The sequence below is a fragment of the Callithrix jacchus genome, chromosome 2, assembly GCF_049354715.1.
Source record: "Callithrix jacchus isolate 240 chromosome 2, calJac240_pri, whole genome shotgun sequence".
Lineage (NCBI taxonomy): Eukaryota > Metazoa > Chordata > Mammalia > Primates > Cebidae > Callithrix > Callithrix jacchus.
The window spans coordinates 158,253,447-158,265,747 of record NC_133503.1 but is presented as its reverse complement, the minus strand read 5'-3'; the positions used below and the strand labels follow the sequence as shown (position 1 = coordinate 158,265,747).

Here is a 12,301-nt window from a genome sequence, read left to right as displayed (position 1 = left end):
TCTTAAAAAAACTTCCTTCTGTGTTCTAACATTCCTAAGGATCTGCTACTTCAACTACACTTACTTGTTCCCAGAGTTCAGAGATACCTGGAGCCTTCCCAGCACATTATATTTATCTACACTCCTTTCTGTTGTTACTAAGCTGCCCCTTGTTTATTTATTCAAGAACCACTTCCCCTATTAAACTAACAAAAGCTACTCTCCCTGACCACTTATCAGGAAGTGATTTAGCTGTGGTTATTTGTATAATATTTTTAACCATCTATCATTGCCTCTATATTTTACATCTCACTTTTTGTTAAGCAAATTTTTATTTAAATCCTCTTATATTAATTTTTGTTTATAATGTTATGTTACTAATTACAATACAATTTCTTGAGGAAAAGAAGTGTCTTACACTTATAGAACTTCCCCATTGCAGCTTTGCACAGTGCCAGCCTCGTAGCCAATGAGGTTTATCTGAGGCGCGATTATTGCTAATTGAAAACTTTTCCCAATACCCGGCTGTGATGACTTGCAATATAGTAAGCATTGGCAATTCTTGACAGTCTCTATGGAGACTGAATTGAAAAAAAAAAAACAAACAAACTTCCCTATTGCATCTAGCATAGTAATTAACAAATAATTGAGGCTCATCACTGTTTGACTTGGTGTCTATTGTTCTGAAGAAACAACTGCTCAATAGCATATCCATTGAAGCTCTCAACATGACACAATTTAGATTGCAACTGATGGTTGGTCAAGTTTTTCTTCCTCAGAGAAAATAAAATTTTCATGGGACAAATGAATAATTCTTCATAAAATTGATAATTTTAAAGCGTACTATTCATTTTCTGATTACCCTAAAGCATGTTCAGTACTGTACATATAAAATAAAGTTTACTATTTGCCATCACAATTAGAACAAGTTAATACAATTTTCACAGTATTTGATCTTGCTACTAAAAATTTGTCAAAATAACTGATACTCAGAAGCTTATAAAATGTGATCTAAGATAACAGGTTAAAACAACGTATAGGTAAAAATTCACCTACAGCTCTTTTTCCCTGGTTAATGTTTTTTTTGTTTGTTTGTTTTTGGTTGAATGGAGAATGCTTTATTACTCTTTATTCCCCTTAAGCGATGCTTAACTTGTTTTAAGTTTTCGTGAGATTATTTTTCTGTACTTTTACTTTTAGTGCATATATTAGAAATACAGACTTTGTTGTAAATTCTTATTGCTACAGTAATGGCTAGCATAGCAAAAGTCAGCCATATTTTATATTTTCTGTAAATAGCAGTTTATATTGACTTGCTCTCTAAGTAGTTCATAAAGTATTGATAGAACTGAGACCTTTGAAAAACATAGATGTGATGGTTAATTTTATGTGTCAACTTAACTGGTCCATGAGGTGCCCAGATATTTCATTAAGTATTATTCTGTGTGTGTCTGTGAGGGTGTTCCTGGATGAGATTAACATTTGCATCAGTAGACAGAGTAGAGCAGAGGGCCCTTCCCAGTGTAGATGATCCTCATCCAATCTGTTGAAAAATAGAAAAAAGTCTGAGTAAGGCAGAGTTTTCTCTCTTTTCATTTGCCTTTGAGCTGGGGTATCAGTCTTCTCCTGGCTTTGGCCTTTGACACAGACTGGAACTTATACCCTTAGCTCTTCTGCTTCCCAGAAATCTGGACTCTGGACTCAGGAATTATACCATTACCTCTCCTGGGTCTCCAGCTTGTCAACTGCTACATGTTAGGACTCCTTACCTCCCCAAATCACATGGAACAGAATTCTCATAATAAATATCTTTGTATAATTATAAATAAATAGATTTCAACATGGCTTAGGCTAACTCTTTGTCTAAGACCCCATTCTAAGGCCCTCAGGTGCTATTCCTACAGGCTGTTCTGTGGTTGTTTTACGCATTTCCAGATTCATCTGTATCTCGGTCTTTGCACACACTTGATTTATGCAGGTTTTTCTTCAAATATATAGGGAGCAGCTGGAAGACAAGGTTGATATTATCTTCATCTTGCCTGGTACAGTGCCTGACATTTAGTAATGATTCTGTAGAGTATACTAACCTCATATATGTATATATGAAAATATGTAGAAATTAAACTTGCCTTAAACTTCATACTCTCTTCCAATTTTACCTGAGTGTTTCTAAAAACCAAATCTATATTCAAAGGACTAATAGAAGCAGTTAATTACACAGTAATCATTCTCTAAAAGATAAATACTCTTTCAAAGTCATGTTCAAATTACTAATAACCTTATTATTTTGAATGAGCATTAATTAGAAGATATCTTTTTCTGAACTCTAGTATCTATGCTAAAAATTGGATGTGTAAATGTTATCTTCCTCCATTCATGGCCCTATTTTAATATTCATAGTTCCTTTTGTAGTAGACAAAATTTCTATATGAAAGTTATGGGTTTTGGAAATACAATGATATTTATATTATAAATGTGATTCTTATAAGAAATATCAAAATAGTGGTCAAATGGGGAGGCATGGAAATAGCTTCAGGGAAGAAAAAATGAGCTAAATAAAAGACATCTTCATGAATGAAGGAAAATAATGAGATAAAATAATCCAATGCAGATAAAGCAGCCTCATTCTAAATGTCTATAGACGGGTGGAAGGAGAAATATATGAGTGTTTGGTGTGGTTGTAGTCAGTTCGGAAATTTTGCAGGAGTGCCAAAGAAAAAAGAGAAGCCCCAAATGGCTTCACAAAGGGCATAATAGACTGAGATTTTAGCAAAAGCCATATTAGAAAAGGGTCGAGGACACTGCCAAGCTTTCCTGTGTTGCAACAAGCTGGATCTAAGAAGTTTAGATCCAACTCAATGGTTATTAAAATAAAACTGTAATTAATCTAGGTTGTTGCTTGGAGAGTGAGGGGCTAGTTGTCATCTGAATCATATGTGAGAAGCTAAGTACCACGCTGAAAAGAGAGCTGAATAAACAACTACTTGCACAAGTTTTTATTTTCTAAATAGAAAAAGCGTGTTTTTAATGGAAAATTCTGGGTTGTTTCAAGGTCCAGATTAGAGACGATCTTTGAGTAAATGTAAATAAAATATTATGGATGACCTGAGAAGTAAATGATCAAAGGGCACTGGGTAAAAATCAGTGAATGATTAAAGAAGAAGGAATGTTGGTCTGCCTTACTGATGAATATATAGTATGTGAGGAGTTGAAGAGGACTTTGGTAGAGAGAATGGCAAGACTAAGGGATTGGAACCCTGAGCCGATCAGCTTGAGGTTCAGGGTATTAGGGTGTTAGGAATGTAAACTTACAGAGGAACAAGAAGAATGATAACACTAGAAAGAAAAGCTTGCTAGAAAGTAGAGGATTCTTGTACTAACCAATGTAATGAGTTTAGATTTCATTCTCTGAAATCCTATTCACTATACAGTGCTTATTCGGCAAACTATGTGGTCATATTTGTGTTATCTTACAGTATAAAAAGAGGGAAGAAAAACTGGTAAGAGGTAGAGATTCATCCAGAAGAGACAGAGAATAAGAATCTAAGTTAGCAGCAGGTAGAATAATATATGAAAGAAAGGAAATGGATTTAAGAGACATCATAAAGTATTAATTCATGGTACTTTGTGTCTGCATGGATGGATGGACAGAGGCTGGAATCTTGAGGAAGAGTTGGGAGTAAAAGTTGATAAGTTAGGTTTTGATATTTAAAAGAAAAGTTGTGATATTGATAAAAATAAATAATTCAAGTGGTTTTGTTGAAAAAAAAAAAGATAAGCTTCATTTTGAACATGATTAGCTTGTGTACTGAAAATATAGGTATATTTTAAGTGTCTAACACAGCTCGTTATTTAATAGTCCATCAAGTATTTGAGAAATGAGTTAAGAAATAAGAAAAGTTATCAAAATGTCTAAAATATATTGAGGACTACCAATAAAAACTTGAAGGTTTTCTGTAGTAGTGTTGTAGGGAAAAACTAGGTTTTTGTCACATGCTCAGAAAAGATTAGGTTTGAGTCCACATAGAAGGATGAGGAGTGGAATTTATTGTGCGAAAAGGAAATAGGATTCAGCAAAGCGAGATGGAGTCCTCCTAACAGGTGCTCCACCTCACCCAAGAATCCCAGGTTACCACCCAGGAACAGGAGAGGCCAGGATCCTCCCCTCTGCCAACTGCGCAAACTTCCTGAGGCTCCACCCCATTCTCCCAGTGTGCAGGCCAGTTAGTGATTCTCCAGGGACCCCTTCTTACCTGGCTCTCTCAGAAGTTGGCAAGCAAAATTATAAGATTAAGAAACCTCAAGGTGGGCTAGAGCAGTTTCCTTTGGATGAATAATATCACCAAGAATAGCTGTAAAAACTGAATAAAATACCAAAGTTACCTATATAAAGTTATAAGAGAGCTGATAAAGTCACAAGTGTTAGGGATATTATATTCCAGTGAGGAAAGATGTCAGAAATGAGCTGACAATTTGCAACTGCTTTTTCCTTGAAGCCATTTGCTTATTTGAGGTGTAGACAAAAGATTGAGAATTCAGACTTCATTTCTAAAAAGGAATACATTGAGGGACAGAGAAGTCTGCCGGGGATAGAGAAACAGCTTCAGTTATTCCTGTGATAATGGGCTGATCTCTCCCCACACCCCTCCCCCAAAAAGAGAAAGTTTGAGAATCTGTATGCATATAAATGGTTTCTTTCTTTAGAAATGTATTGGGTTCTAAAACTTCATAGTGTTGGAGGCTTAAAAACATCTTTAAATCTCTGAAAAACACAGCAGAGTCTTTCCTAGCCTTTCGGTGCTTAGAAAACAAGGACTGTATTCAGGCCTTACCAGAAGTTAAGGGCTTGAAAGATATGCTGGCTCTCCTGAAGGACTGTATACTAGAAACAAGGATGAACCAGATGCCAACGGAGCCTTTCAAAAATTGAAATCTAGTTTTGGCTAAGCTCAGCTCCCCATGGAACTGGAAATGGTTTTACACTCGTCCTAGCAGAGGACAAGATAAACCCTCTTAGAAAGACAATATCATCATCTGAAAGGTGTAAGCTATGATAGACTTACAGATGACTTTCTAAAACAAACTATTAAAACCATGAGCAAATGAAATGATACATTAAAAGCTCCAAAAATAAACAATCCTAGAATTTACAAACAAAGAAAATGTTTTTTTTTTAAATAAAAGAAAAATAGGACATTTTCACATATAATTTGAGATAATTCATTGCCACTAGTCCTGAACACCAACTGAGGGCTCCTCAAATGGAAGAAAAATATTTCTATTTAAAACATAGCAATGAAGCTAGAAATGCAGCATCAGGGGAAGAATAAATATTTAGATAAATACAAATTAATGTTTACTATAAATCAATAATAACAATGTTTCATAGATTGCAAAATACATGTGCAATCAAACTTCAGGCAGCAAGAGCAAAAATGGTGGAAGAGGCTATGAAATGTATAAGTAATAGTTTGTATTCAAATGTAAGTACAAAGTTCTAGTTGTCATCTCCAGGAAAACTACTAAGAGAATAACAAAATAATATCTAGACTACGATTTAACAGACAAAGATATAATAATACATATATTTAATTAATCTAAAAGAAGGCAAATAGAGAAGAGAAAAAGGGTACAAGGTAAATGGATCAAATAGAAATAGTATAATGATAGGTATAAACTCAAGTATATCAACAATGATATTAATACAAATTTACTAACTACTCCAGTAAAAAGTCTATGATTTTCAGATTGTATTAAAAATAACATCTGTCTGGTATTTATAAAAGACATACTTATAAGATAAGGATAGAAAGAGAAAGGATGGAATAAGATATGCCATGTATAAATACTAATTAAGAGAAAGCTTGGCAGGGTGCTATGGCTTATGTCCATAATCCTGGCACTTTGGGAGGCTAAGGAGAATCATTGAGGCTGAGTTTGCAATTAGTCTGGGTAACACAGCAAGACTAACAAGCCATCTGTACAAAAAATTTAAAAAATTAGCAAGGAGTGGCGGTACATGCCTGTAGTCCTAATTACTTGTTGGGGAGGCGGGGAGTGCTGACATGAGAGGATCGCTTGATTCCAGGAGTTCAAGGTTACAGTGAGCTACACTTGTGCCACTGAACTGCAGCCTGGACAATAGAGCAAGACCATGTCAAAAAAAAAATAGAAAGAAGGAAAAAAGGAAGGAAGGAAGGGAGGGAGGAAGGGAGGGAGGGAGGGAGGGAGGGAGGGAGGGAAAGAAAAAGAAAGAGTAAAGAAAGAAAAGAAAGATCATATAGCTATATTAATATCTGGTGCATTTGATTTTAGGACAGATAGATTGCTAAACATAAAGAGGAACATATTAGCATCAATTAAGGGTAAACGTAGGAAAAAGAAATTTTACACTGGTATGCATCCAGTGAATGAGTAACATCACTCATTTGAAAATTTGGAAATTAAAGGACGAAGGGAAAAAATGTATGTTATTTTAAAATCTCTTGAGACTGGGAAGTAAGTACCATCTCCATTTTACGGAGAAAAAACTGGCAGTTCAGCCTGGGCATGGTGGTTCACACCTGTAATCCCAGCACTTTGGTAGGCCAAGTAGAGATGGGGTTTCATCATGTTTGCCAGGCTCCAATTCCTGACTTTCAGGCAAGGGGAGGGGATCACCTGAAGTCAGGAGTTGGAGCTCGACAAACATGATGAAACCCCATCTCTACTAAAAATACAAAAAAACTCCAAAACTTAGCTGGGTGTAATGGTGCACCCCTGTAGTCCAAACTACTAAAGAGGCTGAGGCAGGAGAATCACTTGAACCCTAGAGGCGGAGGTTGCAGTGAGCTGAAATTAGGCCACTGCACTCCAGCCTGGGGAACAGAGAGAGATGCCATCTGAGAAGAAAAAAATTAAATAAATAAAAACTGGCACTCAGAGATTACACAAATTTTCACAATTACTAATGCATCCAAAGTCATAGAAGAGGTCAAGATTCATATCTCAGTATTGTTGTTATGTTTTTTCTCTGAAGCCTGTAAATGAGAGAAACAGGACCATGGCCGGAAGAGAGAGCAAGTTTAACTTGTCCAGGACCCAGTCGAGAGAAAGATATGAAAAGTGCTGGTGGACCGAGGAAAGAAATAACTATAGGAAGCAGGGTCCCTTTGGAGTTAGGAAATACTAAGTTCTTAACAAACAAGATTAAATTCTGTCTTTGTTGCTTTAAACCATAGCTGACAAGCTCACATGCTTACAGAAGTCACGGTAATAATGTAGATGTCCGAAGCATGGTGCGTGTTTTAACTTCCTGGGGCTAACATAACAAATTACTACAAATTGGATGGATTAACACAACAGAAATGTATTCTCTTGCAGTTTTGGAGCAGAAAGTCTGAAATCAAGGTGTCAGCAGGGACATGCTCCCACTGAAGGATCTAGGGCAGGATCCTTAGCTGGTCCGTAGCTGCTGGGTGTTGGCAATCCTTGGTGCTCCTTGGCTTACAGCTGCATCTCTCCAATCTGCTTCTGTGCTCACACTGCCTTTTTCTCTTTGTGTGTATCCATGTCTTCAAATGTCTTTCTGCTCTTGAGCACACCAGTAATTGAACTTAAAGGCTACTGTAATTCAGTGTGACCTCATCATATACCTCTTTTGAATTTTCATTGCCTAACCACTTATATCTGCAAATATCCTATTTTTAAATAAATTCTTGGACTTGAACATATTTTTAGGGGGGACATAATTTGTATCACCATAATGGGGAAAGTGGAAAACTCCTGGGCAGATGTTGACTGGAACAGGGTTAGCTATGACTCAGCTTAGCAGATTGTTGTCAGTTTGTATACTTTGCTTTCAGGAAAGGATTTGTCTGGTGGATGGTAATTTATTACCAGAAATTAACATAGGGAGTCAGGTGTGAGTGCGGAGGGTCTAGTTCAATGTGGCCTTAGAAAACCTTTAGGAAGTACTTTCTACCTGTAGTAGAAGAAATGTTTGAGAGAATGTCAAGATTGGCAGAGATACTTTGACAATGGAATGTCAGACAGCCCTATGATAAGCATCATTAAAAATTATATCTACGTAACATAGTGAGCATGGGATCTTGTGTCGTATGTAGCATTGTGATCAAGTTTCCTCCGAAAGTTTGCACCTACATGTGCCTTAATCCATAGTTGTTGGTTTCCTCTCTCTCCAGGCACACATTTATTAGCTTGACAAGGTGGCTTCTCTGCAATGAATCTTATTTGAACAAGCAATCTGCAAAGGGATTGTAGTCTGTTTAGATTTGGAGTCACTAGGGTGAAATATAAAATGCATCTCTTGATTTATAAAATGCAATTTGGTAGTTCCCAGTGTGGAAATTTCTACCGTGAGTAATACTTCCCTCAAGAAATTTCTATCTCAAGAAATTATCTATCTTAGGGGATACTTCCTTAACTGTAGCTTAATGACTTTATGCAATTATGAGACTATATTTTCCATTGGTAGTGAGAGACAGGATTTAAAATCTAGAGGGATTGCAAGTGAAATCAGTGTTCATGCCTGAGGCCTGTAGTGCTACCAGGAATTAAATGAAGGCGATGAATCCAACCGTCTCTTCTAGTATTCAATTATGAATAATAGCTGCCTCGTTGATGAGTGTACATTTCATAAGGCCTTATATATTTCTCATCTCTGTTAAGTTTTCTTTCAGAATTTGATAGACAGTTTTTCCTTGGCTCAGTTAATTTATACATTATCTCAATCTTTTGTTTGTTTGTTTGTTTGTTTCCAAAAGCAGGTGAGCACTGAACTATGAACTTTACTGCTGGAACAAAATTTAAAAATGATCTTTTTAGTGGAATTTTGTTCTTTCATTCCTTAACCAAAGATAGATTTTCTAATATCTACAGCCCAGATGTTGCAGGATTAATCACATTGTAAGGCAAATGTTTTAATTTATAACTCCCAAGTTGACAAATTCCACAATTAATTTTAGCAATTACCTTCTCTATCATCTTTACTCATTTTCTTATATTAATTTTGTGTTCACCATTACATGTAAATTCATTTCAGGGCAATCAATCCTTTTCCCTTTTCCCTCCTTCCCTCTTGCCTTGGTGTGCTTGTACATTCTCTTCTCTTAGTAAATACTGGGATAGCTTCAAAATATTCCTTTGTAAATAAAAATGTTACAATTTAATCACCATAAAACCATCAGTGTAAAACAACAACAAAATACAGTTTTAAGAAAGGGCTACCTAATACATTTAAATTGTTATTAATCACCTAGTGAATGCCAAAGTCAAGAAAGTGATTTATTTATGTCTAGATTAAATTTTTTATCATGACTTCTCCCATATGTCTCATGAAGAAAGTATATTTATTAGTTGGCAGCTCTCCCTTTGACTTTATTAAGTACCAAATTGAGTTTACCTTAAATTTAGAAAGGATTTTCTCTTACCTGAAGCAGTGAAATAAATTTTTTATACTTATGTCTTAGAGGAAGAATAAATGCAAACTCTGAAAAGATTTAGCTCTTTGGGGATTGCAGTATTTCAATTAATGACACTTTCAAATCTCTTAAATCCTGCCTCTTTGCTCAAAATTCTTTTATTATCATAAATTTATTCTCTTGTGTTAGGACAAATCTAAACTAGCAAAGTGAAGTGGAAAATGGAGCCAATTATTCAGATAATTGAAGTAAAATACGTTTTTGTTCCGCATTACTGTATGTATCAGATACAATCTTCTTTTTTAAAACCTAGTATGTAGAATTACCCCAGTTCCCTCTCGAATAATGCATTTAGTTGGATCATATTATTTAAAATTTCTAATTCTTGTGAACTTTCTAACTTTGAGACTTGGTCTATAGAGGTAAATAACTCCATTAGCAGGGCTCAAATATGTCTGGAGAATTGAGTCAGAAGTAAAATGTTAGGGTTCAGTTGATGAATTTAAGGCATTAGAAAGTTTACTCAAATAGACATATAAAAATCTCTTCCTTGGAACCCAGATCTACATATGTAAAAGAAAATAATGAATTAAAGTAATTGTCTCAATACATAAAATCCCGAATTCCTCTCTTAAATCCAAAATATACAGATAATAGTTTTCTTTTTCTTTAAAAAATTTTTTTACTTGAATCATTCAAATTTGTTCCTCATTTTGATACTAATTTCTACTAAGTAAAAGTTGAAGATACAATGATCTTTTCTAGAGTGGTATAAAGTAGGAAAGAAACAAATATTTGCTTTCTGGAACAGAAATTATCTACTAATAATACGAAACATAATCAATTATATTCCATCTTTGCATTTGCTGTGATTATCCCATAATTTCATATTTTTCTGTTTTTCTATTGTGCCACTAAAATATTTATTTAAGGCTGCAGATATGATGATTTTGGGAGAGCTAGCTTATTATAAAAGAACAATATTTTTTAACAAATAAAAAGGAATAATTAGAGTAAATTAAAAATACAGCATGAAGAAATAAAACTATAAAGAATTATAATTTTGTGGTAAAGAATTTCTTAAATGAGACACCCAAAGAAATTAAGAGACTGACCACATTAAAATTAAGGAATTTTATTCAGAAAAGAGCAGAATTGAGAATACCACTAGCAGGCAGTGAGAATACATTTGCGTTCTTCTAAAACGGACAAAGATTTAATGCCTAAGACTCATACAAATCAATAAGGAAAAAAAAAAACCAGAAAAATTGTCAAAATATAGAAAGCAAAATCCAAATGGTTCACAAGTAGATGAAAAAAAGATTAATCACACAGCTAATGAGATAAATGTAAATTAACAACAACAAATGGACATTTATATGCATCCAGTTATTGAAAATTAGAAAGTCAGCACCAATATTTTCCAGGGTATGGGAAAAGACAATTCCTTATCTACTTGCTGAGGCAAGAGAAGATGATATAATTTTTTATGAGATATATTTTAAAGATTTTGATGAAATTAAGTGTACATATAATCTGTGATCCAATCTATGATCCTGTCATATTACACTGCTGGGTATTTACTTGAAAGAAGTCTTTGCATAGCTAATTGTGATATGTTTTGTGCCAGGAAAGATATAGAAACAAACTAGGTTTCCGTCACTAAGGGAACAGATAAGTGAAAAAGAGGTACATGCAAACAGTATGATGTCATGAAGGAGCTACAATCAATGAACTAGAAAATATGCAGCAAAATAGATAGATCTTAAAGTGGTGGGTAAAAAAATACAAGAAATAGAACATTTACAGACTGATAAATCTGGAATCAAAATACATCCTTATATAAAACAATATTACATTATTCAAGAATATATATATTCCAAGTACTATATTACATGAGAATGAAATGTGTGTAGAAGTCATTTTTGGTAATGAAGAAAAGAATCATAAAAAAGAGAAATCTCACATAGATTAAAAATGATAGTGTTTCTGTGTTTCAAGTAAATAACAAAAATAGGCCTTCATACTTCATCCCTAGTGAGATCAGAGATTCTTGCCTTCTCTATGATGCTGCCATTTTGCTAGTTCACCCAATGACATTTATGCTTCTCAGTTCTGTCATTTTTATGATAGACCTCTGTTTCATCCATCTTACATTTGTTTGTTTCTTTGTGTCATCTGCCTCTAATTGACTCAATGTCTATTGTACCACTTTGAAATAAACTTATTTTGTTGTTTAGAAAGTAAACTCAATATAATAAACACATCTGTAATTTCACAGCTTTGGAATATTCCTATAATGGTTTCATATTTAAAAAAACAGATATTTTAACTCAACAACACACGGTGAGTTCATTATCATTCATAAATTGCTCTAAGTGGAATGGTTCTATTACTTGAATTGTTTATTGTCTACAGGGGATGACATCAAAGGATCCAGGAAGACTCTGCCCTTCAAAATGTTTTCCCCATGTGCTCATTATTACCTACAGTTTGTTTACATGGGATATAGCTTTTCATTCCACAATTAGTAATACAGCTCACATATGAACACTTCTGTTAAGAGCAATGGGCCCCAAGAGAACAAGTAAGAGGGTCAGGAAATACAGAACAGAGAAAAAGGATGAAATTCTCAATTATTTTTTTCATTTAAGATGGACTGTTATCATATCAGAGTATGAAGAATTCTTTAGTGCAAAACTAGATCTTTCTCTTTGACTTGAAAAAAAGTGTGTGTGTGTGTGTGAAAGAGAGAGAGAGAGAGAGAGAGAGAGAGAGAAAGTCAATGGAGACTGCGTATTAATTCTGGACTTCTGGTGCCAACAGAAAGTAACAGGGCACAACACTCCTGTTTTGCTAGTGTCATGTTAGATGAAGCCTAGTGGAGAGTCAGGACTTTC

General features: G+C 34.6%; 1 non-coding gene across 1 annotated transcript; it reads left to right on the top strand.

Moving 5' to 3' along the window:
- Positions 1–419: 419 nt before the first annotated feature.
- LOC118151746 (U4 spliceosomal RNA) lies at positions 420–560 on the top strand. Its single transcript, XR_004740162.1, has one exon. It is a non-coding gene; the product is annotated as a U4 spliceosomal RNA (small nuclear RNA).
- The last annotated feature ends 11,741 nt before the right edge of the window (positions 561–12,301 follow it).